Below are 6302 nucleotides of genomic sequence, written 5' to 3' on the forward strand. Positions count from 1 at the left end.
TTGATCTTACAACAAAATTTTCTACCTTAGACTTTAAATATGAATTTTTAAATAATAATATTAAACTTTTGAATTTTGATTATTATGTGAAATTATTAACTAATCTTTGGAAATTATTATGGATGACCATGCATATTCAAAGAAAGTTACAAATTTTTTTTACTTGAACACTCATGTGCCTAGCATTTCTTTGTTTAGTGTTGATACCTTGTTTTTAAAGGAGATATCCATGATAGAAGCTAATTTGAAGGATCAAAATAATGTCTTTGATCCTAATGATAGTTTTGGTGCACAAGAAAGCTTAGGTAAGTATTTTTATTTTATTTTATTTTTATTTATTATAATCCATTTTCTTTTGGTGCAGCTAAAGATTTGAGGATAGATCTTCTTGAGGAAGGGGGAATGATGAGAGACTCAAGGCGCAAAATCAGGCTTATGAACGTGATGGGCTCAAATTTCCTCAAGGCCTAATAACGAGGTCGAAGGCCAAGCAAATTTGAGCAAGATTGAATGGGACCATCCAAGAATTTGTTACCAAGTCCCTAAATGTGTACACGATTGAAAAAGAAAATCAAGATTCATTTTCTTGCTTTCAAAAAAATCAAGAAATCGAATCTTGGTCCACTTTTGTTGTTTCAGACACTTTCAAGAATCAAGAAAATCAAGATTTCAAATCTTGGAAATCTTGGTCCAAGAAACCGAATCTTGCAGCCAAAGCACATTGGATTTCATGTACGAGCTTGAACAAGCCAATTTCGAGAGCAAACGGATTATAAGACCAATTTCTTAAAAAAAATGGCCCATTAAGATGTCTACAAGTCCATCCTGAAGTTTGGAAAGTAATTTAATTGAATATCAGGCCAAATTATCAAAGTGGCCTAAATTGTAAAATATTTAAACTATAGGTCCAATTTTATGTTAATAGGTGGATTATTATGTAAGGATTCAACTCAATGTAACACCCCTTACCAGTGCCAATTATGTAATACGGGGTATTACGGAAAATAAAGGCTATAAAATTTCATTTCCATTTAAAACCGATCAAACAGAATTGTATTGTCCCAATTATGGACCTACGAGGTCCAAAACATGCATTACTAAATCAAAAACTTTAGAAAACTTCAGGGAATTTCTAGTTTTAAACCTCACACGCCCATATGGAGGCAATGCACACACCCGTGTGCATTGGGACACGCTCGTGTCCTTTACCCGTGTTGAATTATTGGAATTTATTTTTCATTTCAAACCTACAGGGGTTTTCACATGGCCGAGCACATGCCCGTGTCCCTCACACGGCCTAGACACGCCTGTGTCACGTGTCCAAAAACCTGGGCATTCTGGTTATGACGTCATCATCCATCTAGGGGCACACGGCCAAGGCACAAACCCTTATGCTAGGCCATGTCCTCCACACGGTTGAGACACACGGCCGTGTCTCTACTGTGTATTTACTACCATGCATACTGACCTAAAATTCTAGATGCAGGGGACACACGGTCGTACAACACGTCCATGGGGACTGACCTTGTGTCACGCACAGCCTAGAAACATGCCCGTGTGTCTACCTGTGTAGACCTTTTTGTAGGCTATTTTCCAAGCCAATGGTCACCCTCAACTTCCATACACATTTATAAACTTCAATGGTATTTAACATGGTCTAAATATGTCCATAACCCACCTTGGCATAGTCGAATGCATGTTAACCTCATCTCATTGGTTTAGCACATGCTAGGTTATCATTTTTGTATTAAGGATTACCATTTCAATAATCACATTTTATATTTAGCTCATTTTAGAACTCATTGTCAATTATGACCTAACCATCTCCAAGTGATTTGGCCACATTTCACATGTCTATTCATGATATACCATATTCAACCATCACATGAAACATTTAAGCATAACATGCATAATTAGTAGGTTTACAACCTACATTAAAATGAGCCATATCCCATGGCCATATACAAAATGAATAAGTATATCATTCAAGCCCTTACATTGGTTAGCCAAAAGACACATATAACAAAATGACCAAGAATCCTATACATGCCATTATAACAAAATAAAAAGTTTCTATATACCAAAGCAAGACAAGTTGATAGTGTTGACAATGCTCTAATCATCTTCCAATCTTCACAAGTCCGCGAGCTCTGTAAGACAAGGGAGATGAAAGGGGGTAAGCATTTACATGCTTAGTAAGTTCGGATAATGGGAGAGTAAACTTACCAGTTATTTAGCATACAATCATAATAGATATTCATGCCAACATGCATAATATAGTTTCCCTATCACATACACTCGACCATAAAGTTAGTCTCAAGCAAATACATTATAACATTAGTCTTAGATAAGCTCATCAATTCAAGCATTTCTATTCTCATTTCTCATTTTAAACCCTTTGAATTTCTCGAGATCTCAATGGATATCTCATTTGTCGTCAAATCATGCAAGTGATCATTTTAAATACGCACTCCCATGAACTTTGCTCTTATGGTGGGATGACCAGTCTAGGCTAAATCCCCCGTAATATAAACTCATAGAGCAATGTCAGGATTAACAGTCCAGGCTAAATCCCTTACAATGACATATACTCGTATGAGTTCGGATCTGAATTACTAGTCTAGGCTAAATTCAGATCGTAATCGGATTATCTGTCCGGGCTAAATCCATTTCAGCACACATATTCTTCGGGAGGCTAGATCACTATAGGATCACCAGTCCGGGCTAGATCATTTCTACCATTAATTCATTTTCGAGAAATCCATCATGTATCCTTTTTATTCAACTAGGACATTTCATTGTAACATCAAATTTTCATGAATTATCATATTTTTCGTAGCTATATTATAATTTATACATGAACTTACATCTTTAATGTATTTAAAATAGTTTACATTCGAGTTACGCGAACTTACTTGTTAATCATTTTGGATTTGAATTTCGGTTACTCCGAAGCCTTTTGTTTTCCTCGGTTGACTTTTGAAGTTGGTTTCTTGGGGTCTATATAAGCAACAATAAATTATCAATACATCACACTATTCGTTTTAGGCCTAAATTTCGCCCCTAGGCAAAATGACCCTTAACTTTTCACAACTTCACAATTTTGTCCCTAGGCTCGTATAATGAAATGTATGAGATTTCTAGGATATTCAAGCCTAGCCGAATATTTTTCTTACTTATAGCAGCCCACATTTCCTTTCACTTCACATTTTTCTACCCATTTTCACAGCTTTTACAAAATGGTCCCTTAAGTCATTTCCATGAAAAACTACTTAGTAAAAGTTGTTTACCATCCTCTAAACTCTCATAGTCCTCTACAAATCATCAAAGCACAAGCATCTCATGTATGGGTAAATTTCTAAACATGAACCCTAACCTGAAATATGGGTAGAAATAGAGAGAGCATGTAACGCCCCAATTTTCGAGAATTCTGTGAATGTTGGCATAGGTTTAATTATGTTAGTGGGCCTCTAGAAGGCCCAAGCTTAAGATAGAACCCGGCAATTTTAGTTAATTTTTGTTCCGTAAGAAAAAGGGGGTGAAATTATGAAATAGGACTTATATGAAAATGTTTGAAAATACTATAGGCTAAATTGAAGTGGCCAAATAAATAGGAGTGCAAAATAGGAGGATTTGCATGACAAACCTCCCATTTTACATGAAGTGGCCAGCCATCATGTTGTTGTAGACAATATGAGCACTTGATATCCATAATTCATGGTACAAATTGATAATGGGTTAGGTAAATGTTCCATGATAATGGATTAGGTAAATATTCCATGATAATGGGTTAGGTAAATGTTCCATAATAATGGTTTAGGTAAATGTTCCATGATGGGCATTTCATGTCTTTTGTATTAAAGAATTAAATGGATGAAATATGAAATTTTATTAAAAGAAAAAGGGGTGAAAAGAACAAAGTTTTGTCCATCTTTGTTCATCATAGCCTAAAGTTAGAGAAGAGAAAGGAGAGGAGAAAGCTCTTGAATGTTCAGTCACTTGGGGAAGAAAATTGAAGGTAAGTTCATGGTAGTTTGCTTCTATTTTGAGGTTCATGAGTTCTTCTTGATTCTACCTTAACTCTTGAAGCATATTTTGGTTTTTGGTTGTGTTGTGAGCATTTGGTCATGAATTAAAATGAAGGAAATGGTTGTTGTTTCATGTTCTTTTGATGAAAAATGGAAGATAGGTGAAGTTGAGCCAAACAAATGAACATGCATATGCCTTAGATGCTAAAGGGAAAAATCGACTAACATGTTGTGCTTTAAAATGATGAAATAGAGATTATACTTAAGTAAAATCATAGATATGTGATGATTGATTGGTGATATACATGTTTAAATAACATGCATGCAAGTTATGTGTGAAAGAGTGAATTTGGTAATAAATCTGCTTGGGACAGCAGCAGTAACGTGGCTTTGGAAAATCACCATAAATTGTGGGAGATGAATTAGAAGCTGAATAAATTATGTAATTAAAGATTAATGAGTCTAGTTTCAAATGGAATAAACGAGAACATATTTTGAATTCTGTACAATGAGAAATTTGATTCGTAATGAAGAGTTATCAGATTAGTCAAACAGTGAAACATGGGAAACTTTAAGAAAACTCTGGTATTGATTGGCCATACCAAAAATTCTGAAAATTTTATGGATGGAAGATATATGAGTCTATTTTCAGGGAAAATTAACGGAACTTGATTTGGAGTTTCGTAGCTCCAGTTATAAATAATTTAGTGACTGTTGCTCAGGAAGACAGCTTGCAGTGAAATTATGATTATGTGGTAAACATTGACAAAAATTTGTTAATGAGTTGCTTATTGTTTTCTTATAAGCTTACTATGATCTGTAGGTGTGGTTGGCCGAATATTGTAAGGGGTTAATACGTAGTTCGTATTTGAATAGTTAGATTAACGTGTTAGTAATCAAATTGTAGGCAGTTCGTGTGTGGATCTCGTCAGCATATCGTCGCAAACAGGTGTGTAACTAACACCCTCTTTCTTAGTCTAGATCGGCAAAAGTCGAAAATCTGAAATGCCGAAAATCGGTATTTTTTAGATTTGCAAGTGTGTGAATGCTCGTGAGGTAAATCGATTAATGTTTTTGGTAAGCTGCAATGTTTGGACTGCAAAGTGCATGATTTCTGTGCCCTCGATATTTTTGGGCTTAATGGGCCAAAATTGGAATGATGGGCCAACGGGCCCAATTCGGTAAAAACTCTCGGTAAGTGATTCTGTAGTACGTGAAAGGTAGGAATATGCATGAAAAACCCTAAAATAGATAAATTACTTAAATACCTTTAAAAGTGGAAAATTTACAATTTTACCCCTAGGAGATAAAGTACCGAAATACCCCTAGGGTTAAATTGACTTAAATGCATGTTTGACTGTTGTTATTTACTGCATGCCATGTTGTTATTATCTGATGCATGGGATTGGGATATTGACGGAGGAAGTACTGAAAGTGGCTTGTCCACGTACTAGATGCTTTGCCTCAATTTACTGTTAACTGAGCAGCGATGCTGCAACTGTGGAGTGTTGGGCTGGGTGGGTTGAGCTATCCCCACATGGAGTGTATGGCTGGTACGGGTGGAGTGTAGTGGTTGGTGGGTTGAGTAGTCTCCCCAAATGGGCTTGCATATGTTATTGATGTTGCATGTATTTTGAAATAGGCCTATGGGCCATATTGGTATTTGAATAAGGGGCTAAGGCCCAGTTTATTGTAATCTGAAAAGGGCTCTGGCCCAGTACCACTGTTACCTGAATGGGCTTAGGCCCAATGGGCTGGAGCTGACTTGGGCTTTGAATGGGTTTTCCTTACACACTGAGTTTCCCCAAACTCACCCCTTTTATTTTCATCCACGCAGGAAATCCCCAACCATAGTGGGCTTGGAGCTGTGAGGGAATTCGGAGTGGCCACCTGTTCTGAAAGTTTGATTTTCTTCTGGTGAACTGGACATCCTTTTAATTACGTTTGAGGTTTTGGGATTTTAAATGTAATAAGGCCGCTTATTTATTTTTGATGGTTTTGATATGTTTTACTAAGATAGGTATTACTTATTTTAACTGTTGAAATTGGATAGCTTTAGGGCGCGTTTTCAAAAAAAAAAACAACAATTGATTTCAAAATAACACGACAACAAGCAAAGCTTCCGCAATGAAAGTATTTTCCAAAATTAATCACTTTTCCTAAAAATGACTTAATCAAATCGGTTTCCTAGAAATATACATGACGTTAAGGTGTGGCAATGGCGGTGTGCATGTCTAGGATTGGATCCGAAGGAGCTTGGTATCAAGTAGTCCG

General features: G+C 36.1%; 1 long non-coding RNA gene across 1 annotated transcript; it reads left to right on the plus strand.

Moving 5' to 3' along the window:
• Nucleotides 1-5073: 5073 nt before the first annotated feature.
• On the plus strand, nucleotides 5074-6064 carry LOC128290688 (uncharacterized). Its single transcript, XR_008280476.1, has 2 exons — nucleotides 5074-5209; nucleotides 5866-6064. It is a non-coding gene; the product is annotated as an uncharacterized LOC128290688 (long non-coding RNA).
• Nucleotides 6065-6302: the final 238 nt, after the last annotated feature.

The sequence above is a fragment of the Gossypium arboreum genome, chromosome 3 (genome assembly GCF_025698485.1).
Source record: "Gossypium arboreum isolate Shixiya-1 chromosome 3, ASM2569848v2, whole genome shotgun sequence".
NCBI classification, from domain to species: Eukaryota; Viridiplantae; Streptophyta; class Magnoliopsida; order Malvales; family Malvaceae; genus Gossypium; species Gossypium arboreum.